The sequence below is a fragment of the Notamacropus eugenii genome, chromosome 4 (genome assembly GCF_028372415.1).
Source record: "Notamacropus eugenii isolate mMacEug1 chromosome 4, mMacEug1.pri_v2, whole genome shotgun sequence".
Classification (NCBI taxonomy): domain Eukaryota; kingdom Metazoa; phylum Chordata; class Mammalia; order Diprotodontia; family Macropodidae; genus Notamacropus; species Notamacropus eugenii.
Genome location: NC_092875.1, coordinates 359524033 through 359550793, shown reverse-complemented (window position 1 = coordinate 359550793; position 26761 = coordinate 359524033). Strand labels below are relative to the sequence as shown.

The window sequence follows — 26761 nt, the reverse complement described above, 5'->3', positions numbered from 1 at the left end:
ACTGGGGGATAAAAGCAGGAATGTAAGAGGCCTAGCATGACTAGTTCTAAAAGTATCCCATAAAGCAATAATCGTCTAAACTAATTCATGCTGGTTAAATAACAGAAATGTTGATCAGTGAAACAGACTAGATAAATAGGTCTCAAAATCAGTCAAATTGCTACTCTGTTCAACACTGCTCAACACATTGAGCTACTAAGTGCTCAATAAATCCAAGGAACACTAGTTTCTAGGGTAAGAACTACATATTTAACAAATATTGCTGGCAAAACTGGAAATCAGGCTGAGAGAAATTAGATTTAAACCAATATCTTTTCAACATTTTAATTATTTTAAAATTTTGAGTTCTAAATTCTGTCCTTCCTTCCTATCTCCATCTACACTCACTGAGAAAGCATGAAATATATCAATTATACATGTGAAATCATGTGAAACATATTCCATATTAACCATATTTTCAAAAAAAGCAAGAAAAATAAAGTGAGAAAATTATACTTTAGTCTGCACTCAGAGTTCAACAGTTCTCTCTCTGGAGGTGGATAACATTTTTTCATCATGATTCCTCTGCAATTGTCTTATATCATTGTATTGATCAGAGTAGCCAAGACTTTCACAATTGATCATCATAATGTAGTTACTGTGCACAATGATCTCCCAGTTCTCACATCACTTTGCATAAGTTCATATAGTTCTTGCCATGTTTTTCTGAAACTGCCATCTTTGTCATTTCTTTTTTCCCTAGTCATTTCTTATAGCACAATAGTACTCCATCACAATCATATGCTACAACTTGTTCAGCCATTTCCTAATTAATGAGTATCCCCTTAATTTCTAATTCTTTGCCACTACAAAAAGAGCTGCTATATAAATCGTTTTGTGCATATAAGTCCTTTCCTTTGGTCTCTTTGGGATATAGATCTAGTAGTGGTATTGCTGGGTCAAAGGGTATGCACAGTTTTATAGCCCTTTGGTCATAGTTCTAAACTGATCTCCAGAAAAGTTAGGTTAGTTTGCTACTTCACCAGAAGTTCATTAATGTACCTATTTTTCCCTCCCTCTAACATCTGTCATTTCTGGTATATATGTAAGGCAGTACTTCAGAACTGTTTAACTTGCATTTTTCTAATATGACCAGAGATAACTTTGATTTCTTCTTTTTCTGAAAACTGCCCATTTATATCCCTTCACCATTTATCAGTTGGGAGGTGGATCTTATTTTTATAAATTTGACTCAGTTTTATTCTCAGTATATATTTGAGAAATTAGGTCTTTATTGGAGAAACTTGCTATAAATCTTTTAATTACTTTTTATTGTCTATAGTACCTTTTAGCATAATGTAGTTTCTCTGATTATTTCTTTTAATTGGATCTATTTTTGCTTTTGTCTGAGATCATGATTGCTACCCCTGCCATTTTTACTTCAGCAGAAACATATTAGATTCTACTCCACTCCTTTATTTTAATTCTGTGTGTCTTTCTGTTTCAAATGTGTCTCTTTTAAACAATATATATTGGATTCTGGTTTCTAATCCATTCTGCAATCTGCTTTCACTTTATTGGGTGAGCTCATCCCATTCACATTCATAGTTATGATTACTGTATATTTCATTCCGTTCTATTTCCTTCTGTTTCTCTCTCTCCCTCTCTCTCTCTCTCTCTCTCTCTCTCTCTCTCTCTGTCTCTCTTTTTCTCTGTCTCTCTGTTTCTGTCTCTCTGTCTCTGTCTCTGTCTCTGTCTCTGTCTCTCTCTCTCTCTCTCTCACCTGTCCCTCCTCACAGTTCACCTTTATCATCTCAATTTGTATATAAAATAAGAGATACTTAAGAAATATCTGCATCAGAAGTTATTGATTATATTCCCATTTTCTTTTCTCTTTTCTTTTTTTAAATTAAATTATTTTATTTGTTTTCAATGTTCTACAATCAATTCTGTATATCTTAGATTTTTCCCCTCCTTCCCTCTCCTTCCCCCCTCCCTCCCTGAGATGGCATACAATTTTATATAGGTTCTACACATACATTCCTATTAAATATATTTTTACCTTAGTCATGTTGCATAGAAGAATTAAAACGAGTGGGAGAAATCCTAACACCAAGCAAAACAAAACATAATACAAAAGAAAGTGGTCTGCTTCATTCTGCAATGGAATTCCATAATTCTCTTTCTAGATATGGAAGGCAATTTGCCTCAAGAGTCCATTGGGAATTTTTTAAGTCCTTGCATTGCAATGAAGTACTAAGTCTACCAGAAAAATTCCTCTCACACTGTGGTTGTTGCTATGCACAAAGTTCTCCTGGTTCTGCTCCTTTCACTCAGCATCAGTTCATATAAGTCTTTCCAGGCCTCTCTGAAGTCTTCCTGTTCATCATTTCTTATAGCACAATAGTATTCCATTACATGCATATATCACAGTTTATTCAGCCATTTGCCAATTGAAGGACATCTTCTCAATTTCCATTTCTTGGTCCCCACAAAAAGAACTGCTATAAATATTTTTGTACATGTGGGTCTCAGTTCTAATTTTTAAGATGCTATTTTCTCCAGTGAATTTTTTTTAGTCTTCTTTTCCATTTGGCTAATTCTGATGCTTAAGGTGTTATTTTATTCAGTATTTTTTGTGCCTCTTTTATCAAGCTGTCAGTTCTCTTTTCATAATTTTCTTGTTCCACTCTCATTTCTTTCCCCATTTTTTTGGTCTATCACTCTTATCCCTTTAACTTTTTAAGTTTTTCAAGAATTATTATTGAGTTTGGGTCCAATTAAAATTTTTTTTTGAGGCTTTTTTGGTAGCTATTTTGCCATTGTTGTCATTGTCTGAATTTGTCTTGGTCTTCCCTCTCCCTGTAGCCTTTTATGGCCAAATTCTTTCATTTGCTTGTTTGTTCATTTTCCCAGCCTATTTCTTAACTTTTAACTGGGGGGTGGCATGGGGAGGTGGGGAGGCACTGTCCCAAGCTTCAGGCTTTTTCATGCTGCTGTTTTCAGAGCTAGTTCTGGGGGGACCTGCAAGTTTCTGGTGTTTCTAAGATGGTATGACCCTGGGAGAGATATGGTTACTGCTCTCCTGGTCCACACTCTGGTCTTTACTTTGAAAGGGCCCTCATCTCCTGCAGTTACAAATACTAATGCTCCTCTTTGCTTTGGCACTGTGACCAGGGTCCCTGCTTCCTTGTGACTGACCACCAGGGTTATTCTCCATCCTGGAACTGCAAGAACTGCTTATGGGCAATAGACTTGCCAATCAGTGCTAGCTGTACCCAGTGCCAGCAAAGGAACTATAATCTCTTTCTGAGCAGTTATCTGATTCCCTTACAGTCTCTGAGCTGAGATATACTGAAACTGCTGCTATTACTGTGGCTGCTGTGGCTGCTATTGCTGCCACCACATTTGTGGGTTCTAGACGGACTTCTCCTGCTGGTTTTTTAGGTCAAGAAGAAGTCTCACCCTGATCTTTTGTTGGATCTGCCACTCCAAAAATTGATTTGAGGAATTATTTTAGAGTTTTTTTAAGAGGAGAATGTTGACTGCCCCTAATCTGCTATCTTAACTCCATCTTAAACCTTTATCTTATACCATAACCCATAGAAAAATCAAAATGAATATATGACCTCAGTGTTAAAGATCACACTATTAAAAAAATCAGAAGAGATCCTGATCAAGTACCTTTTCTAGATATTGCTACAGAGAAAATGCTTAACCAAACAAGGGATAAAGTCAATTACAAAAGAAAGTTAGATGATTTGAAATTTAAAAACTTTTGTGAGAACAAAATCAATATAAAGAGGATAAGAAGGAAGTTGTTGGATGGGGGGGAATCTCCACATCAGATTTCTGATAAGAGTTTGATATCTAAGATACATAGGCTACCAGAACAAATATATAGGAGTAAGAGCCATTTCCTAATGGATAAATGATGAAAGGCAATAGTTCCCCCCAAAAAGTGCTAGTAGATCTTCATGTTGGCCACTGAGAATATGCTAAAAGGGGGAGGGAGATGATTAACATTGCCATCAACTTGACCATACTTGAGGTAAGGAGCAGTTTCTTTACTCCTCTGTAAATTTTCCTTAGTTTTATTATCCTATTCTCTCCTTCTACTCCTCCCTTAAAGAAAGGTATAAGATTTACCTCATTTGTTTGTTCTAATGATGAATGTTTTTATTACTATATTCCCTTCCTTGATATTTATGTTGCTTCATGTTTTTATTGCTTACTTAAATACTATGCATTGGATTCATGTGTAAGGTTTTAAAGCAGAAAGAGAATATATTGGAAAGGGTGGGGCTCTGGCAGTGTGTTACACGATAGCTTATCTCAAAACATCCGCGGTAAGCCTGAGAGAAGCAAGGAATGCTACATATGCCTCTCCAGCAATGGTTTCAGTTTAAAATTTGTTCCTAAACAAGTTTTAGGAAGATCTCCTTTACTTTTCGTTTCCTGGAAAATTCACACATATTCAGCAATGTAAGAATCCACTTTCAGTAAGTCCTCCCCTTCTGTGAACTTGTCTGCTCCAAACGGATTTCATAAATAGTGTTTAGGTCCGTGCTCTCTAGCAAGTAACAAAGAAATAGCTTAAGTTAAAAGTTATTGTTATGATTTAAAAAAACCATTTTATTTTAAATTTGTAACTCATACAAAACAGGAAGTTATTTGTCACTGGAAAGATCTGTCAGCAGAAAGAATAGGCAACTTTTATATGTTAAGTTTTGTTTGAGGTATGCTCTTTGTTCTACAGAACTCATCGGCTTTTAATGAACTTCTTCTCCCAGTTCTTAAGTGTTTATGATAGACTTTGTATCTTGTGGCTAACCAAAGGCTATTTCATTAGATAACCAAGCAAAAACAATTTATATACAAGCAACTTACTGGGTGATGATAAAACTACAATCGATCATTTGCAGGCATTTGTAGGTGGGAGAAGTTCCAGGAAGCATTCTACCGTTTATATTATTTCAAAGAAGCACTCACCTGATGTACAATATATAAAAAAAGAAAATGTCTACTTTTGGGGGTTAGATTATTTTAAATGTTCTCTTTAAATGTGTATCTGTGCATGCATGTATCTTTTTTTAAACTAAATATGTTGCAAAGTGAGGCAGGAAGGGTATGTAAGGGGACGTCCATGTTTGCCTCTACTTGTTCTTAGGATCATCAACTTCGAACTGGAAGGACACTAAAGGTCCATCTAGTCCAACCTCTTATTTTACAGATAAAGAAACTGAGGCCCAGAGACTCAAGTCACTTATCCAAGGCCATAAAGTAAATGGTATAGCTAGGAATTGAACTCAGGTCATTTACCTCTAAGTCACAGGTGACCATAGAGTGTGGGTCAGATGTGCTAGGATATTCTAGAGCAGGCCTGCACAACATGTGGTCCATGGGCCATTTGCAACCCACCAAAGAAAGAATTTTGGGGGCCCTGGAAAAAATGTAGGGTTGCCAGTGCACAACAGTTCTTGTTTGTCACATGACCTGCAGCAACCAACCATCATCAGTCTTTAGCCTAACCTATCTATGGCTGAAGACATTTAGCCTATTTTAATTTTGGACCCTACCTATTGCCACATTGTGCAGATCTGCTCTAGAGTGAGTATTACCATCTGCCCTTCCTTTTCCCTTTAGGAGAAGGGAAGTTGCATCACCAAGCAAGTTGATGCACTCTGGGCATTGTGTAGGCCCAAGTTACAAGAGGCAAAAGTCACTTTGGCCAAATCAATAAAAAACAAGGGTTGCATTTGTTCAAGTAATCTTTACAAAAAATGGGAAAGCCTCAAAGAGGCAAAATTGTCTTCTGAAGTAGTCTGTAAACTTTCAAAGGTCAGAGAGCATGATTTATTCTGTTTTGTATCTACTTTGCTATAGAACATGTTGAGCAAATAATACAAGCTCGGTTAATGATGCTAAATTACAGGTTTCATTTATATAGTATTTTATGGTTGTATGAATGACCTACATTGATCCTCATAACAACCCTGTGAAGTAATAAAACTATAACTATTTTGTAGATAAGAAAACTGAGACTCAGGCATGATAAATGACTTGCTTGTCATCACAGGACAAGAAACCAGAGCTCCAGTGCTGGTCTTCTGATTCCCAGGTCAATGCTTTCCCCATTATACCATCCTGCATCTGATCAAGAGTTAACTAATTGGAATGAGTTTTTCTCTTTTAGACTATCATTTCCTGAAATGATAGTGTCAGATACAATAACAGGGAATAATTAAGAACATAATAACCATGCACATAAATAACCACAGATTTTAAGTTCTTAAGATATAGATTGATTTCATGTTTTGATTATAACCTTTTCCTCAATGCAACTGCTATCCAAAAAGCACTCATTTTTCTTTTCACTAAATAGTGCAATCAGATAGTTGGTCATCAGCGTTTACTGCTGCATGCATGGCACCCCCACAGATCTCAGAAAGGAGAAATTAAGTGACAGCTTCATCCTTTAAATTGTGACACCTTTCATCACCCCAACCTAATTCTTTTTTAATGCAAAAATGTTTAAATTTATTCATGGCATACAGTTGGACACAACTGGACTTTCTAAGTAGGGAGAACTTATTAGACACTGAATCCAAACTTAAGAAATTTTCTGTCTTTGGCAAGTTCTGTTAACAACCAGAAAACTAAATGATAATTCTCTCAATCATATACCATTTATTCCTCTTTTTTTTTGTTGCACAATTCACACTTTTTCATAAACCTCTAAATCTCTTTATTGCTAATTTATAAATGTAAGCAGAAACAAGTTTTAAGTGGAAATATTAATACTAAAAAATAACTATTAAAATGAAGATATTGAGGACCTCAGCACATTGTTTTCTGAATATGATTTTCCAGAAGTGATGGTTATAGTTTATTTATGAGAACTGATACCACACAGAACTATAATACACTTGAGAATGTAATAACTCAGATTTATTATGAAAGCTTCATAGAATAAAAGAATCCAGGAGTCAGATTCTAGTCTAACTGTACTTGTATAGGAATTCCCTCTATCTTAACCCCTAAGCGTCATGTGTGCAGTATCTCCTGAAGATCTCCAGTAAGTGGGGATGCACATTACCTCCTGATGCAATCCATTCCATGTGTGGATAGTAGAATATTAAAAAGAAAAAAAATTAATCCTTTCCCCTTCAAAGAACTTAAATCTGCTTCTGCAATTTTCATTGCTCAGAATTCTTCCTTCTGGGACCAACCAGACAAAACTAATTCAGCATGTTTGTAAAGCAGTCCTTTGAAGAAAATAACTTCAACCTTCAGCAGTTTTAATTTATAATTATCTTGCCCTCTAGTGGCTTAATATGGAGAGAAATGAAAGGGACGATACCAAATTGCTTTCTCATCCCCATCCCTAAGATTCTGTTGCTCATTTAATTGTATATGATTTATAGGTGTTTAAGTTTCTAATATTAGTATGTGAAGCTTTTCACTAACATGAAAGGAGGCATGAATTCATTAATTTATTCAATAAGCATTTATTAGGTAGGCATCCCTATCTGATTATTACTCATTATTTCTCCTGCCCTCAGTGACTAGACTCCTTGAGAAGGTCTTTGCCAGGCCTAGAGGCCTGAGGGCTACCCGAGTCTTACCTTACCTATCGTAGGTCTTCGGCTGGCCAAACCGGATAAACGTATGAGAGAAGAGACTTTCCGGAGTCGAACAAGGGTTAGGCTTTATTCAGGGTCCTGGTTACATGTGCAGGGGGAACTCTTCCTTAGGAGAGAGAGAGAAATCTCCCAAGGAGGCAAAGATCTTACAGTAAGAGAATGAAAGCAGAAGTGGAAGTGGGGAGAGAGGGGGGAGGGAAGAGCGAAGAGAGAAGGAAGAGGGGCCTTCTGTCCTGTAAGGGCCCCTCAGCGCTAAAAGCGCCTTCAGGCTTTCCTGACCCTAATTAAGCTCTCCGGCCACGTAGTTTGCACCTGAATACCGTGCCTGTTAGATAACAATAGGTGTGCCCAGATCCGGGCCAGTCTCGAGGGCGGGGATGCCTCTCCCATCACGTTCTCATGGGAAGAGGCAGAAATACACGAGATAGCTCAGTCTCACTCCTCGATTCCCTGCTGTTTCCTGGGGGGCCTCATGAGAACTCTAAGATTTAGAAGTTCCCACCTTTACCCGCCCGAGACTGTCCACATGGAATTGAGCTTCCACCCCCAACAGGTCTTCTACAAGAAGTGCTTCCATTTACTTTATTCTCACACTTTTTAACTCTCTACCATCTTGCTTCTGATCTCCATCACTCAGGAACAACTGCTTTTTCCAAAATTACTAATGATCTCTTATTTGCCAAATTTAACGACCTTTTCTCTATCTTTGTTATTGATTCTTCTTGACCTCTCTATAGACTTTGACATCATTCATCACTCTTTTTGATAATCTCTTCTTTCTAGATTTTTCATGACCCTATCCTCTCTTTGTTTTCTTCCTACACTTTGGACCACTCTTTCTCAGTCTCCTTTGAGGGATCTTTATCCACTCACTTGTGGGTAGATCATAGGGCTCCATCTTGAGCCCTCTTCTCTCTATGCTATTTCATTTGGTGGTCTCATCAAATCCCACAGACTCAATTATCATCTTTAGGCTGATGATTCTTAAATCTACTTAACTAACCTTAACCTCTTTGTTGATCTCCAAATTTGCATCTACTTCTTGGACATCTCAAAGTGTCCCATATCTCTATGTCCCATAGACATCTTTTTTTTTTTCTTAGAGTCTTCTGTGTATTTGTTGTTTAACAGCAGAATGCCCAACACAGATCATCATAACTGCCAAATAGTCAGCTGTGCAAAATAGTATATTTAGTGCTTAAGTACAAATGGGAGACATGATTTTTTAAAATAAATACTTAAACACAAATTTATGGTCCTACAAAAGAGCACTTAAACTAGATGGTCTAAGTTGATCTGCCTCCTTGGACCCACAGAAGCTGTTATTTTCCCAAAAACCATATAATCAATATACTGAATCATCATCAGTTCCACTGTGTGAATAATGGATCACAATAAATGAGTCCCTTTTTCTAAGAGCTTTTTCTGGTTCCCCTACAAAACATGATCTGGCCTGGATAAAAAGACAACAGGAATTTCTTGAAGGTCAATGGTCCAAAATGCTAAGTATGGTTAAGTATTCTACATGATCTATATTCACTGGTTTCTTAGTTAGGATGTACTTAGATTACTTTCTTCAATTCATCATACAGGACAAGCACGAAAGCTCCACCCATGCCTCTAAGAACATTGGACCAGCCACCCTTGAAGAAAGCTTTGCCACCCTCATCTTTAGCAATCTTCTTCCAGCAGTCAATTGTCCCAGTGTACATGATATCAGCTCCTTTGGGCCCAGACTGCATCATCATTCGCCTCCTTACTGTATCAAAGGGATAAGAGACCACACCTGCTACAGCAGTCACTGTTTGTGCAATCATCCAGCTTATCACAATATGAGTGTTCTTGGGATCTGGGAGCGTACCTTTTGCTGTATCATAGATGCCAAAGTAAGCTGCTCTATAGATAATGATACCCTGCACTGAGACATTGAAACCTTGATACAAGCCACGGATTCCATCAGACTTGCTGACTTTCACAAGGCATTCTCCCAGGCCTTTGAATTCCCTCTCAGTGCCAGACTTCCCAACATCAGCTGCCAAGCGGGTTCTCGCAAAATCCAAGGGGTAGACAAAGCAGAGAGAAGTGGCTCCAGCTGCACCACCAGAGGCAAGATTGCCAGCAAAATACCTCCAAAACTGTGTGTGCTTGTCCACTCCTCCCAAAAACACCTGCTTATACTTATCCTTAAAGGCAAAGTTAAGGGTCTGGGTGGGGAAATATCTGAGGACATTTGCTAAGTTACCCCGCCAGAAGGAAAGCACCCCTTGTTCCTTAGGAATTCGGACTATACAATCCACAATGCCTTTGTACTGCTTATCTGCAGCAGTTTGTTTACTTGCATGCTGCACCTGCAGTAGCCCCTTGACTCTCTCGATGGGGGCCACCTCCGTCTTGGAGATAGCAGCGGCGATGCCACCGGCCAGGAAGTCCTTGGCAAAGGAGATGGCCTACTCCATCATGGTTACCGAGGGGGAAGGTGTCGGAGTTGGAGAAAGAAAGCCTGGTGAGAGAGGGCCGAAGGCTGGGGAAGTCGCTGCCGCCTGCACACAGCCCCTTGCTACAGCTCGGACCGAAAGGCGCCATAGACATCTTAAACTCAATATGCTTAAGCTGAGTTTTTTATCTTTCCCCCACAAAACGCTCTTTCCTTCCAAACTTTTCTATTACAATGTGGGCAACAAGGAAGTTCTATTTCCACAATTTTGGGTGAGCAGGGTTGTGACCTAGCATAGTCAGGTAGAGGTCAGAAACTTGTGCCAAGCCTTGATGAGCTGTTTGAGGGAAAGCCTATCAGAGAGGAGAACATGAAGTCACATGGCAATGGACTATTTCATGGGAGATTCAAAATTCAGAACAGTATAAGAAGCTTCCATTATTCTGAATGTGTTATAGTCTTCCTATAGCCTTACTGGAAACCACCCATTCATTCAAGGGAATGAATGTAGAAAGCACTCCCTCCTCTGACCTCTATTTTCATAAATATACCTTGATACCCTTTTGTGTGTCAAGTTCTCTATGTATTTGAGAAAGGATTCTGGGAAGATGGTAGAATAAGTCAGAAAATTCCACACACTCAAGATTTTCTCCCACAAAAAAGTTAAAATAGCACTTTAGGGCAAACAAAGTGTGGGTGGAGATAAATGAGAATAGGGGCACAGCAAGGGTCTTCCTGGGACAATTCAAGAAGATCAGAAGAAAAATCTCAGGATGATTTGGTCCCTGTGAAAAGTAAACACCTCCAGGTTAGGGTCCTCTTTAACAAGTGGCAAGCCCTGGGGTTAGGTGGTTTGAGAGGCTGCCTCCTCCCAGCCACTGGAACTTTTCCCCCCAGGATAATGAGGGGAGTTGGACATGGAGCCCTGGAAGATCAAGGGAACGTCTGCTGCAAAGGAATGCCAGAGCTAGGTTTGCTAGGAAGAGCAGCAGGGTGAGAAGGAACCAGCACAAGCCCCATGAGTGCAGAAGTAGTGGAGCAGAAAGCCTTTGTCTGTGGGCACTTACAGCAGCTTGGACATTTGATTTTGGTTCTAGGCTAGAGGGGAGAACTGAAAATTTGGGGCAAGAGGCACCATTTCCCATACCCCAGGACTAGAGGTGATTACAAAAATTAAGCTATTACCAGAAAAAAATGTACAGGCAAAGAAGAAAAAATCCAACCATAGAAAGATATTAAGGGAATGGAGATGATAGGATTCATCTTCAGAGGAGGATATTGAAGTAAAGAAACCCCCAAAGAGTAATATCAAACGGTCACCTGCCCAAAAAGAATTTATAGAAGATCTTTAAAAAGACTAAAAATCAAATGACAGAGATGGAGAAAAAACTAAAAAAGGAATAAGAATAATCCAAGAAAAACAAGAAGGTTATGAAAGGAAAGTCAACCAAGTGGGTGTCCTTTGACTGAATCCAAACTTTGAAGTTTGAAGACCTAGAGGACCACATGTAGGTGGAGACCTCAGGTTCCCTACCCCATGAGTCTTTTTGGAGAACAATCTATATTGTAAATTACCTGCAGACATGATTCACATCTATCTGTTCACTTTTTGATCTTTATAGCTCTCCTTCTAGACCAACCTTCCTCTCTTCTAGCAGATGTTGCTATCTGGCAAGAGATTTAGGGTGCAAAGTGGTGGAAAAAATGTAAGTAAATCACTTGATCTTTTTCTCCTTTACACTGTAGTAATGTGAGAGGGCAGATTCTTTTTATACCACAACTTTCTGCTTCCAATAGATGGCCCAGGAGATATGCCCTTCCCTTGGTCTACACCTCTAATCCACTACTTGCTTGAAAACTAGAAGTTCCTTGAGATTCCTGAGTTCTAAGCTAGTCAGTAAACATTTATTAAGTACCTATGCTATGCCAGGCACTTTGCTAAGCACAGGGATATAAAGAAAGCAAAAGAGAAAAAGAGGTAAAGAAGAGGGGTGGAGCCAAGATGGCGGAGTAGAAGCAGAGACCTGCTACAGCTCTCCCCCCAAACCCCTCAAAAATCTGTAAAAAATGACTCTAAACAAATTCTAGAGTAGCAGAAGCTACAAAACGATAGACTGAAGCAGATTTCCAGTCCAAGACAATCTGGAAAGTTGATGGGAAGGATTTATTGCACCAGGCTGGGAGCAGAGCACAGCTTGGCCACTGAGTGGGAGCATGCCTTAGAGGACTGAGTCACTGGCAGCTGCTGTGGATCTCAGACTTCTCAACCCACAAATGCTAAAGACAGCTTCAAAGGTCAGTGGGAGGGGTCTCTCACCTGGCTGAGAGGGGAGCTTGTGATCTGACCCCAGCTCCAGTCCCAGCCCCAGGGTGACTGCAGTCACTGCTGAAGTGGAGTTTGCTTCTGGAGCCCTCCACTTAACAAAGCTTAAAAGTCAGGTAATTGACTGAGAAAATAAGCAAATTAGGGGAAAAGAAACAGACTATAGATTCTTTCTTTCTTGGCAAAGGGGTTTTTCTTATGTCATTGGTAACAAGGAAGATCAAAATATACAGCCAGAAGAAGACAACAAAACCAAAGCCTCCAAGAAAAATATGAATTGATCTCAGGCCATGGAAGAGCTCAAAAAGGATTTTGAAAATCAAGTAAGAGAAGTAGAGAAAAAATTGGGAAGAGAAATGAGAGTGATGCAAGAAAATCATGAAAAACGAATAAACAGCTTGCTAAAGGAAACCCTCCAAAAATGCTGAAGGAAATAACACCTTTAAAATTAGACTAACCAAAATGGCAAAAGAGGTCCAAAAAGTCAATAAGGAGAAGAATGCCTTAAAAAGCAGAATAAGTCAAATGGAAAAAAGAGGTTCAAAAGCTCATGGAAGAAAATAATTCTTTAAAAATTAGAATGGATCAAATGGAAACTAATGACTATATTAGAAATCAAGAAATTATAAAACAAAACCAAAAGAATGAACAAATAGAAGACAATGTGAAGTATCTCATTGGAAAAACAACTGACCTGGAATATAAGTTCAGGAGACATAATTTAAAAATTATTGGATTACCTAAAAGCCATGATCAAAAAAAGATCCTAGATATCATCTTTCAAGAAATTATCAAGGTAAAAGCTCAAAACTATGAAACCAGCTGCAACCTACCACATAGAGATTGCCCTTATAATGTGTTATCGGTCCATTTTTCCTGGAGTAGTTTAAACTGAAACAGTTACCCTGTTTAGGAGATTTTGTAGTTAATTTTAATTTTAGCTATTGTTTGGGACAGATGGACTGTCTGTGTAGATAGGAAGTATAGTTTTTTTCCATAACACAGAATTTATTTTGTATTAAAAATACCACTTACTTGTTTTTATAACATTTGTATACATGTGTTATTTGATATTAATGCTAAAATGTAAAATTCAGGAATTAAAATGTGACTCTGTAATTTCATTAAAAAAGAAATTAACAAGGAAAACTGCCCTGAAATTCTCCAGAGGGTAAAATAGAAATGGAAAGAATCCATTGATCACCTCCTGAAAGAGATCCCCAAAGGAAAACTCCTAGGAATGTTGTAGCCAAATTCCAGAGTTCCCAGGTCAAGGAAAAAATATCACAAACAGCCAGAAAGAAACAATTCCAGTATTGTGAAAACACAATCAGGATAACACAGGATGTAACAGCTTCTACACTAAGGAATTAGAGGGCTTGGAATATGATATTCCAGAGGTCAAGGGAGATAGGATTAAAACCAAGAATTGCCTACCCAACAAAATTCAGTATAATACTTCAGGGGGGAAAATGGAACTTTGATGAAATAGAGGACTTCCAAGCATTTCTGTTGAAAAGATCAGAGCTGAATAGAAAATTTGACTTTCAAATACAACAATCAAGAGAAGCATGAAAAGTCATGTCCAACTCTTCATGACCCCATTTAGGGTTTTCTTGGCAAAGAAAGTGAAATGATTTACCATTTCCTCTTCCAGCTCATTTTACAGATGGGGAAACTGAGGCAAACAGGGTTAATTGACTTGCTCAGAATCACATTGTTTGTTACTAATGTCTGAGGTCAGATTTGAACTCAGGAGGATGTCTTCTTAACTGTAGGCTTGGTCCTCTATCCATTTCACCCCCTATCTGCTCCCCTAACAGAACTATCTAAAAGAAAATGAACTTCACTAGAAGTCTTCAAGCAAAAGCTGAATGATGACTTGTTCTAGAGGTCATTCTTGCTGAAGTATGTGATGAAATTGACGACTGTGGCTGTGGATAGAATTTCCAAGGTAGAAGGGTAGAAAGTCCAAAGACTCAGCGTTGAGGTTGTTAGAGTAATACAAGCTGCAGAGGGTCTTTAAAAAGCTGTAAGACACATAATGACTAAACCAGACTAATGTCATATCAGAGAAGCAGAAGGGCAAAGAAAGACAGTTTCTATTTATTTATTTATTTATGTAACTTTTAACATTCATTTTCACAAAATTTTGGGTTCCAAATTTTCTCCCCTTTTGTCCCCTCCCCCCACCCCAAAACACTGAGCATTCTAGTTGCCCCTATGACCAATCTGCTCTTTCTTCTATCATCCCTCTCTGCCCTTGTCTCCATCTTCTCTTTTGTCTTGTAGGGCCAAATAATTTTCTATACCCCTTTACCTGTATTTCTTATTTCCTAGTGGCAAGAACAGTATTTGACAGTTGTTCCTAAAACTTTGAGTTCCAATTTCTTTACCTCCCTCCCTCCCTCCCTCCCCACCCCTTCCCTTTGGAAGGCAAGCAATTCAGTATAGGTCAAATCTGTGTAGTTTTGCAAATGACTTCCATAATGGTCATGTTGTATCTGACTAACTATATTTCCCTCCATCCTATCCTGCCCCCCATTACTTCTATTCTCTCTTTTGATCCTGTCCCTCCCCATGAGTGTTGACCTCAAATTGCTCCCTCCTCCTCATGCCCTCCCTTCCATCATCCCCCCCCACCCTGTTTATCCCCCACTTTCCTGTATTGTAAGATAGGTTTTCATACCAAAATGAGTGTGCATTTTATACCTTCCTTTAGTGGAATGTGATGAGAGTAAACTTTATGTTTTTCTCTCCCCTCCCCTCTTTATCCCTCCACTAATAAGTCTTTTGCTTGCCTCTTTTATGAGAGATAATTTGCCCCATTCCATTTCTCCCTTTCTCCTCCCAATATATTTCTCTCTCACTGCTTGATTTCATTTTTTTTTAAGATATGATCCCATCCTATTCAATTCACTCTGGGCACTTTATCCCTATGTGTGTGTGTGTGTATAATCCCACCCAGTACCCAGATACCGAATAGTTTCAAGAGTTACAAATATTGTCTTTCCATGTAGGAATGTAAACAGTTCAACTTTTATAAGTCCCTTATGACTTCTCTTTGCTGTTTACCTTTTCATGCTTCTCTTCATTCTTGTGTTTGAAAGTCAAATTTTCTTTTCAGCTCTGGTCTTTTCATCAAGAATGCTTGAAAGACCACTATTTCATTGAAAGACCTATTTTTCCCCTGAAGTATTATAGTCAGTTTTGCTGGGTAGGTGATTCTTGGTTTTAGTCCTAGTTCCTTTGACTTCTGGAATATCTTATTCCATACCCTTTGATCCCTTAATGTAGAAGCTGCTAGGTCTTGTGTTATCCTGATTGTATTCCCACAATACTTGAATTGTTTCTTTCTAGATGCTTGCAATATTTTCTCCTTGACCTGGGAACTCTGGAATTTGGCCACAATGTTCCTAGGAGTTTCTCTTTTTGGATCTCTTTCAGGCAGTGTTCTGTGGATTCCTTGAAGACTTAGTTTGCCTTCTGGTTCTAGAATTTCAGGGCAGTTTTCCTTGATAATTTGATGAAAGATGATGTCTAGGCTCTTCTTTTGATCATGGCTTTCAGGTAGGCCCATAATTTTTAAATTGTCTCTCCTGGATCTATTTTCCAGGTCAGTTGTTTTTCCAATGAGATATTTCACATTATCTTCCATTTTTTCATTCTTTTGGTTTTGTTTTGTGATTTCTTGGTTTCTCATAAAGTCATTAGCCTCCATCTGCTCCATTGTAATTTTGAAAGAACTATTTTCTTCAGTGAGTTTTTGAACCTCCTTTTCCATTTGACTAATTCTGCTTTTGAAAGCATTCTTCTCCTCATTGGCTTTTTGAACCTCTTTTGCCAATTGAGTTAGCCTATTTTTCAAGGTGTTATTTTCTTCAGCATTTTTTTGGGTCTCCTTTAGCAGGGTGTTTACTTATTTTTCATGCTTTGCTTGCATGTCTCTCATTTCTCTTCCCAGTTTTTCCTCCACCTCTCTAACTTGGTTTTCAAAATCCTTTTTGAGCTCTTCCATGGCCTGAGTCCATTGAATGGGCTGGGATACAGAAACCTTGACTTCTGTGTCTTTCCCTGATGGTAAGCCTTGTTCTTCCTCATCAGAAAGGAAGGGAGGAAATACCTGTTCACCAAGAAAGTAACCTTCTACAGTCTTATTTTTTTTTCTCCCTTTTCTGGGCATTTTCCCAGCCAGTGACTTGACTTCTGAGTATTCTCTTCACACCCACTTCGCCTCCAGATCCTCCCAGCCAGTGCTTGGGGTCTGAGATTCAGATGCTGCTTCCCAGCCTCAGGGCTTTGGGCAGGGGCAGGGCTGCTATTCAGTGTGAGATTAAGTTCAGGTGCTCAGGTTGGGGCAGGGCCTCCTCACGGGGCTCAGTTCCCTCAGGGGGTTTATGCAGAGACCTTCAACAATGGATCTTGGCTCCTGCCTGCTTGGGGAGCCCAGGTCTGTTACCGCCTCCACTGCTGCCTCCCAAGGGGGCCTGAGTTATGGGGGCACCCCACTCCCCTCTTGACCCGCCAAAGAGACCCTCTCACCAACCCTTGTCACCTGTGGGTGGAGGGACCTGCATGGCTGCTGGAGATTCTGTCCCCGAAGCCTGCTCGGATCCGCTACTCTAGGCGCCATGTGGCCAATGCAGGGCTAGGCTCCAGGTCCGCAGCGCGAAGGACCTTTTGCGAGAGGTTTTCAGGTCCCTCTGGAACAGAAATCTCATCCTCTCCATTGTTCTGTGGCTTCTGCTTCTCCAGAATTTTTTGGTAATTCTTTTTTACAGATATTTTATGGGCTGTGGGTTCAGAGCTAGTGTATGTCTATCTTTCTACTCCGCCATCTTGGCTCTGCCCCGAAAGACAGTTTCTAAATGGAAAAAAGAGAGATCATCAATGAGCACTGAAAAGAAAAAAATCAAAGCACTAAATTTGACAAAGAGAAGATTTGTTGTTATCTGGAGGCATGCTGTGACTCTCAAAATTTCAACAAAGCAGTATTAATTTTAATTCATTTAAAAAAATGGAGATACCCATTGTACACTATTTTCTCAAGGATTTTAGTCACAGAAAAGAGGGGAGATATGAGACAATAGTTAGTAGTGATAGATGGTTCAAATAAGGGTTTTTTTGAGAATGGGAAGACATGGGCGTGTTTGTAGGCAATAGGGATGGGAGGAGGGAACAGCATTTTTTAAGAACTTACTTTCTGCTAGGCACTTCACAAATATCTCATTTCATCTTCAAAACAATCCTGAGAGATAAATGCTATCATCATTCCCATTTTACAGTTGAGGAAACTGAGGCTGATGGCAGTGAATTATCTCACTCAAGGTCATAGCTAATAAGTATCTAAGGTTGTATTTGAACTCATCTTCCTGATGCTAGCCCTAGCACTCTATCTATTGTGCCATCCAGCTGCCCCAGTGAAGAAATAACCAGTAGATAAAGAGAAATTGGGGGCAGCTAAGTGGCATATTGGATAGAATGCCAAGCCTGAAGTCAGGAAGTCTCATTTTCCTGAGTTCAAATCTAGCTTCAGACACTTACTAGGTGTGTGACTCTGGGCAAGTCATTTAACTCTGTTTGCCTCAGTTCCTTATCTGTAAAATGAACTGGAGAAGGAAATGGCAAACTACTGTAGTACCTTTGCTAAGAAATCCACAATGGGATCACAAAGAGTCAGATGTGACAGAAGCAAAAATGACTGAACAAAAAAAGTGAGAAGTTGAAGATAAGTGAGAGAGTGGGGATAATAGAGGGTGCAATCCTGTGGAGAATATCAGATGGAATGGAGTCACTTATGCATGCACAGGGATTTGCCTTGACAAGCAGAAGAATCACCGCATTATGTAAGACAGGGATGAAGGAGGATATAGTGGCAGAAGGCATCTGGGTAATATAAGATAAGAAGAAGGGAAAAAGAGGGAGCTCTTAGCAAATAGCCTCAATTTTTTTTTTTCAGTAAAATAAGGAAATGTTTTCAGCTGAGGGAGTGGGGGAATGGATTAGAAGTTTCAAGGAGGTGTGAAAAAGTTTGTAAATGCTTCTGTGTGAGCAGCTTTGTGAGTTAAGTATGGATATATAATGGGATTGCCTTGCAGCACTGAGGGCCCAGTTGAGATTATGTCAAATAAATTATTTTTAGTGAATGCAGCACTATTTCATTATTTTTTCCAGCTTCATTCAGAAGCACGTGTGGGAATGGAGGCAATAGATAGTGGGACTGATCCAATTGGAGGCTTTTTGGAACAAGATTAACAATATGACAAAGGATGAGGGACACAAGAGAAGAGTACAGTCTAGAATTGAACTGGTTTACCAAGGGGTCAAGATGGGAAAGGGAGGAGAATGTCATTAATGTAGAGGTGGTGTCCTGAGAAAGAACTGAGGAGTCAAGGGTTTGGAAGTTAGGATATTGCAAAACAGCAAGATTTGGTATTAGTATGTAGAGGGAGAGTTGGAAATTCAATAGATTGCGATTAAATAGAGATTATGGACTTGGAAGTAAGGGCAAGATCAAGCACATGATAAGAACATGATCATCTTTGTGTATGACTGAGGCAGGGTGGAAAAGTAGATCATATAACATGAGTAAATTGAGGAACTAGGAGGTTAGGATGCTAGAGGCAGTATCAGGATGCATATTGAAGTCCTCTACTATGGGGGCCAGAGTTGAAAAGGAAAGACTGTGAGCCAGGAACAAACTGACTTAGTCTAGTGGGTGCAATGCCCTAAGATTCAAATAGAATATCTGTTTTATTTAATATCTCATAAAAATTATCAATAAACATCATCACAAACTTCTCTGTCATTTTTATCTTGAAGCCTCCAAGCCAAGATTAAATCTTCACTATTTTCAGACCCCTGTCATGTCTTAGATTTATATATCCCAGTCATTAATATGCTTTTTCCCTTCCCCCCCCACCCCCCTACAATTAATACACAGATTTGCATCTCAAAGCAATAGTGATTGATCATAATTTTATGTCTGATCAGTACATATTCAAAGATGCAAATTAATTCAAAAGTTATCAACAGAGTTTAAAACAATAGAGAAACTCTGGATTAAATATTTGTCATCTGCAGATGAAGGTAGGGCTAGAGATCAGGGAAACTTATAGGGCTCCTTGGGATACCTGCTGACAGTTTTAGGTGGAGTTCCAAAGAACCTGTTTTGGAGGTTGGGGCCTAAAGAAGAGCCCTTTATTAAATACAATCTCTCTTAAGCCACAATAGCAATAATTCTTTGTCAAGTGATCAGATAATGATTGTCAGGATTCTTCATGGAGTTGAGTAATGTCTTTAGACTCCCCTAACCTGTCCAGTTTCTATGATTTAGCTGCTGTGTCATCCTATGTAAGCACTATCACTTCTATGGGTTTGATCTGCCTCTTAAGGCTGAGGAAGAGTAAATGATTACAAAGCATTTTGAAAAGTCAAGTAAATAATTAAGCCTGTATGTTGAAAGAATAAGTCAGTTTCTCAGAGTAACCGTTTTTAGTTTCCTAGAGAAAGTTGGTGTAGCCCAGAGCTTCCCAGTGCCAAAATGAGTTCATAGTAAAGCATTTCTACTTAGTTACAACCTCAAAGTATAATTTTATTATATCGAAGATCTGAGATGTGAAATAGAGGACTACCTTTCAGTAACAGCGGTTCCTCACACATATCTCCTTTTTCTTTTCATTGGCCATCCCCCATGCCCAGAATGCCTTCCATTCTCACTTCTGCCTCCTGGCTTCCCTGTTTTTTTTCTAACAATCAGCTTAACCCTTCTGCAAGAGGCCCTTCCAACTGAATATCCACACCCCCTTTTATTTACCTCTCTCCCTCACCCCACTTCTGTGCCAGGGAGGGGGAGAGGGAACCTTCCCTCAGACATTCCATTTACACAGTATATATCTTATATGTACAATTTGAGGCATATTGTTTCTCCCATTGGAAAGTAAACTTCTTACAGGTAGCATCTGTATTTTTGCCTTTCTTTGTATCCCCAGGATTTGAAGTAGGTGTTTAATAATGTTTGTGGATTGACTTTCAGAAATTGTACCAAAAGACCAAAGGTCAACTTCAGCTGAACTGATAAAATTGAGTAAAGGCAAAGGTCAGGTGAAATCTTCTAGTTCTGCTAAAAAAAAGGGGGGGGAAAAAGGAAAAAGAAAACAAAAATACCTAGTACGTTTTAATCTCAAAGTGAGATGGGGAAGGTGTACTATTGAACCTGTTCTCTAAACAAACTCTGGGAAAGAATTTTTTATCAGAAATGAAACCAGACAGAGATAGGGTTAGGTACATTCCCCAAACAATCTAGGGAGGAGAAATTTCAGTGTGTGTTCATCCTTCATCACCAAAGAAGACCATGCCATCAGAGAAATGATGACATGACTTGCTCTTGACTTTGTTTTGAGTGAGGGAGGGCTGTGCAGGTCACCAGCCTCACTTCTCCTCCAGAGCCATCTGGATCCAGTGACCAGATATTCATCAGGATGACTGCAGATGACCCCAGATGAGGCAATTGGGGTTAAGTGACTTGCCCAAGGGCACACAACTAGTGAGTGTCAAGTGTCTGAGGTGAGATTTGAACTCAGGTCTTCCTGACTCCTGCACTGGTGCTCTATCCACTGCACCACCTAGGTGCCCCTAAAATGAGACTTCCTGACTTCAGACTTGGCATTCCATCCACCGTGCCACTTAACTGCAGTGGGCAGAGGAAATTTACTGAAAGAGGAAGCTGATTTCCTGATTGATCATCAACAAGCAGAGACTTTAAGGGAGACCTGAAGAAGTAAGCTGAGGGAATCATTGAGGCGTGTCTTTTGGTACAAGAGACAGGATAATATCTAAAAAACCTGTGGGAAAGGGCTCCGTGACCGAGGCCATGCTGGTGATCCCTCAGGCACCGCTGGCGGGCGGTCCCAGCCTGGTCAGTCTGTCCCCGGCTGACGCTGCTCCGGGTCCGTTCGCAGAGGATTTCGTGTATCACACCAAGTCTGAGTGTTACTTCACCCACAGCACGGAGCGGGTGCGGTACGTGCAAAGAGTCCTGCACAATGGAGAGGAGAATGTCCGCTTGGACAGCGACGTGGGGCAGTTCGTGGCGGAGACGGAGCTGGGGCGGCCAAGTGCTGAGTACTGGAACGGTCCGAAGGATATCCTGGAGGAAAAGCGAGCCGTTGTGGACACGGTGTGCAGACACAACTACGAGGTATACAAGCCCTTCACGTTGGACAGGAGAGTCCAGCCCAGAGTGACCATCTCCCCCTCCAAGACAGACGCCCTGCAGCACCTGCTGCTCTGCTCTGTCACTGGCTTCCATCCAAGCAAGATCAAGGTCACCTGGTTCAAGAATGGGCAGGAGGAGACAACTGGGGTCGTGTCCAGGGGTGTGATACAACATGGTGACTGGACCTACCAGACACTGGTCATGTTGGAAATGACTTCCCAGAGCAGAGATGTCTACACCTGCAGTGTGGAGCATGCCAGCCTACAGAGCCCCATCAGTGTGGAATGGAGGGCACAGTCTGAATCTGCCCAGAGCAAACTGCTGAGTGGAATTGGAGGCTTTGTCCTGGGGCTTATCTTCCTCAGTGTAGGACTAATCATCCACCTGAAGAACAAGAAAGGACTCGCTGGGCCTCAGCCTACAGGCCTGCTGAGGTGAACCTTAGGATTCCGTCCTTCAAAGAGAGAGCCTCCCATCCCTGCTCTGTTCAGGGTCCCCAGGCATCCAGCAGGAAGGAGCAATTCAGTCCTAGTCCTGGAGCCAACATTATCCTGTACCTGGGGGCCATTTGCCATCCCCCTTCTCCCAAAAGACCCTGTAGTTTCCACCTTCTGTTCTAGGTGTTTCTACACTCTCTTAGTATAGGGCCTCAGGGAGAAGGAAGTCTGCTTCTGCTGTCCTCATACAGACTCCCTCTTACTTATACTGCTATCTTTTCTGCACTTACTGTATTTTTTTCTCTGTATTTGTCCTTAATAAATACGGTGTCATCTGCAAAAAACCCCCCAAAAAACCTGTGGGGATGAGAATCAGAGTTCTGTCATCATTACTCAGCAATCTTCAAGAGGATGAGTAAAATGCCTTTAATTAGCTTTTACTTACTAACTAGTTGCTGAGTAACATATGTCTGCTATACAGAGGCTTGTATCACTGTAATTATAAGATTTAAGTTTGAATTGATGCGAAACTTGAAATACCACTTTCCAAAGTTGGTTCATTTTGGCACAGGATTTCTAGTACTAATATGAATTTGTCTATAAAGAGGTGAGAATGGGATGATTATAGCTACCCTATCAGTGTTTTGGTTCTTTAACTGGAAGTTGATATGTTTAGGGTTTTCTGAATCTGACAATTTAGCATTAAGAATAGGGTGCATTCAACCAAACCCAATGCAACCAAAATTGGGAGGGATGTAGTAAATTGGGAAAGAATTTTTACAGCTAAGCTCAGGGATAAAGGCCTCATTTCTAGAATATATAGAGAACTGACTCAAATGTATAATCATACAAGTCATTCCCCAATTGATAAATGGTCAAAGGATATGAACAGGCAATTTTCAGAGGAAGAAATTAAAGATATCTATAATCATATGAAAAAATGCTCTAAATCACTGTTGATTAGAGAGATGCAAATCAAAACAACTATGAGGTACCACATCACACCTATAAGATTGGCAAACATGACAGAACAAGAAAATGATAAATGCTGGAGAGGATGTGGGAGAGTTGGAACACTAATTCATTGTTGGTGGAGCTGCGAGGGCATCCAACCATTCTGGAGAGCAATTTGGAACTATGCCCAAAGGGCTACAAAAATGCGCATACCCTTTGACCCAGCAATATCGCTACTAGGACTGTATCCCCAAGAGATCATAAAAATGGGAAAGGGTCCTACATGTACAAAAATATTTATAGCAGCACTCTTTGTAGTTGCCAAAAACTGGAAGTCAAGGGGATGTCCATCAATTGGGGAATGGCTGAATAAATTATGGTATATGAATGTAATGGAGTACTATTGTGCCATAAGAAATGATGAACAAGAAGACTTCAGAGAGGCCTGGAAGGACTTATATGACCTGATGCTGAGTGAAAGGAGCAGAACCAGGAGAACTTTGTGCACAGCAACGACCACAGTGTGCGAGAGTTTTTTCTGGTAGACTTGGAATTTTGTAATAACGCAAGAACTTCTTAAAAAAAAAAAAAATCCCAATGGTGGTTCTCTAAGGCAAAATGCCTTCCACACTCAGACAAAGAAATATGGAAGTCATTCGCAAAATGTAGCAGATCATGTTTGTGTATGTGTATGTTTTTGTGTATCATGTTTTGATTTGTTATATGATTTCTTCCATTTATTTTAGTCCGACTACATAGCATGACTATAGTGAAAATGTACTCAATAGGAAAGTATATGTAGAACCTATACAGAACTGTATGCAGTCGTGGGGAGGGAGGGGGGTACTGGGGGGGAGGTGGGGGGGAGTTTTAAAATCTCAACTGTATGGCAGTGATCGTTAAACATTAAAAATAATTAAAATAAAAAAATAAAAATAAAAAAGAATAGGGTGCATTTCAGGCAGAAGTAAGATTTCCTCTTTATGATACCTAGATTAAATTTTAGAATTCTAGCCCATCTGGGTGGAGCCAAGTAAGAAAAGTAGTGATAAGGTGGTAAAAGGAAATGAGATTGTGAAAGAGACAGGCAGAGCTTTAGGACCTTTCATCTCTTTAAAGTGTTGACCTGAAAACTTGTTGAAGAAAAGGCAACATGGCTAAATGCATACATTTTATGATTTAATTAATTAATTGATCAATTCCCCATAAAGAAAACAGTTACACAATGCATTATGGAGCCAGAAATGTTCTGGCTACCCAGTGCAGAAATCTTCTGGATTATATACATTTTGCCATGAGAAAGGAACTCTCCTAATTGAGCAAATCATAAATTCAGTAAGACAGGACAATTAACAAAGTAATGTTGGTCAGGCCTTGGGATTCCAAGCTGGGTAAACATATGTCTCGGAAATCCCACCACTAGTAAGTGGCAGGCTTCCTGCCCTAAACAGATAACTGACATAGGAAAGGGTAAACAAATATCAATAGAAATTACGACCTAAGATGTCTGTGTTTTCTTTACCATTAACATGCCATAACATAGTGTATGTCTACAAATATTAAGATATGGAAAACGTCCCATTATTCAAGATAGTGTCTTAGGTTAAAGGTCTCTTAAGGAATGTAGAGTCAGCCTTGGCTGGCTTTGTTGACATAGGAGAGGCATTCTCTGAGTTTGCTTCAGAGAGAACAAAGAGATTATTCCAAAATTTTATATTAAACATTATCAAAAGATAAATGAACTATATCCAGATTTACTTGAAATGGCATCCAGTTTGAAAACAACAATAATACTAGTTTCAATAAGTACGAAATTTCCTCCGTTAAATATGGGTCTCACAGCTGAAAGACTTCAAAGAAAGGGACTGCTAGGCATCTGTTTTAGGAACTTGGAACTCTGTTGAAAGTGGTGTGGTACAGGAAAAAGAACACTGGGCCAGGGTCTCAGTTCTTGTATTAACTAGCTATGGGACTTTAGAAAATTCACTTAACCTTTGTACCTAAATAACCAAAATGAGATAGGTGGTACAGATGATCTGTAAGGTCCTTTCAAATTCTAAGATTCTTTGAGTCTAAATAATAGAAGCAGGCCTAGTCTTCTACATAGTAAACTGGCAAAGTAAAAATTTTAGGTTAATGAGGGAGGTATTTTTGAAAGACAAGCATTTCATCTAAGCTTAAATCAAACCAGGAAGGCAGCTTCCTACTCCATCTACATCTTCAGTGGTTTCAGTCGTGTCCAATTCTTTGTGACTTCATTTGGGGTTTTCTTGGCAAAGACACTAGAGCAGTTTGCTATTTCCTTCTTCAGCTCATTTTACAGATGAGGAAATAGAAGCAAACAGCGTTAAGTGACTTGCTCAGTCACAGAGCTAGAAAATACTTAAGGCCAAGTTTGAACTCAGGAAGATGAGTCTTCCTGACTCCAGGACCAGCACTCTATCCACTGTACCACTTTGCAGCCCAGAGTAGATGGATACAAAGTCAATTAAGGCTAAGGGCCAAACTTCATTATTAGGAATATTATGAATTTTCCTCACTTGTGGTTCAGAGCCGTTGTATTCCTTTTTCTTTATATAAGTTTCCTAAAGCAGCAGAGGAAATCACATGGACCTGAGGAGCCATTGTATTGTTCCAGGCTTAGAATAAGCTAAAATTTGTAATGATGTTGTATCTGAAAGAATAAAAAAGCATTTTTCTAGTACTCACTGTGTGCTAAGTATTCTGCTCAGCACTGGGGATACAAATACAAGAAAACAAGATAATTAGTTCTGGGTCTTAAGAAGTTTATATTTGAATAGGGGAACAAGGCACTTAATAAGAAAGGGAGTAGGTACAAGGTCAGTCACATGGCTTGGAGATTGGAGGGAAGCATCAGGGTGTATTTGAATCTGTCAGATAAAGTGACAGCTCCCCAATAGGAGCCTAGCCCTATAGGTGGGGCCTTCACTTCATATGTGAACAGTGAAGGTTGGAAAGTGCTGAATCATTATTTATTTATATTACTCGTTTTCCTGTTAATTACTTGTTTAAATAGTTCATGAGTAAAATTGTTTCAACTGCATGAAGTATCTTTCTCATGTTATTCTTTTTACCAATTCTTGTCTTAGCTCTGAGTCAATGGTCTGACCGTATGCAGAGAGCTGATTCAGAGTAACTTCCACTTGTTTTCAGAAGCATTGGACATGGAATCAGGATGACCTAAATTCAAGTCTGGCCTTAGGTTCTTACTTGCTGTATGATCCTGGACAAGCACTTCAGTTTTCTCATCTGTAAAATTGAGATAACAGCACCTAACCCCATGAAACTATAAGCTTAACTGAAAAAAAAAACCTTTTTTATCTATTCATTAAACTTGCCTCCTTACTTGTTATTTGTATGAAAGTAACATTTCAGAGGTTCATAGATTTAGAATTGGAAGGAACCTTAGTCTAATCCCTTTAGATGAGGAAACTGAATACCAGAGAAGCAAAAGGACTGGTCTCAGGTCACAAAGGTAGTAAGTTGCAGACAAGGAATTCAAACTTAAATCCAAAGCCCTTTCTAATGTGCCAAGCTGCCATCTTAAACTTTACTTTTAAAACAGAGACTCCTTGAAAATATTTTTTCTCAAGTTTGTTAAACCTTTCCTTGTAGCATTTCTATGTTGTTCATATTACTGAATTTCAGAGCTAATTCAGTACTTTTACATAACAAATATGGAAACTGAGACCCAAAGAGCATCTGTGATTGACCACAGAACCCAGATCTCCTGATGTCCAAGTTTTATAC

The 26761-nt window shown here is 39.5% G+C and overlaps 2 pseudogenes; one reads left to right on the top strand and one right to left on the bottom strand.

Annotated features, from left to right (window-relative positions):
- Positions 1-8907: 8907 nt before the first annotated feature.
- LOC140501613 (ADP/ATP translocase 3-like) lies at positions 8908-10084 on the bottom strand (annotated as a pseudogene).
- A 10605-nt stretch (positions 10085-20689) lies between these two features.
- On the top strand, positions 20690-22380 carry LOC140501612 (H-2 class II histocompatibility antigen, E-S beta chain pseudogene; annotated as a pseudogene).
- The last annotated feature ends 4381 nt before the right edge of the window (positions 22381-26761 follow it).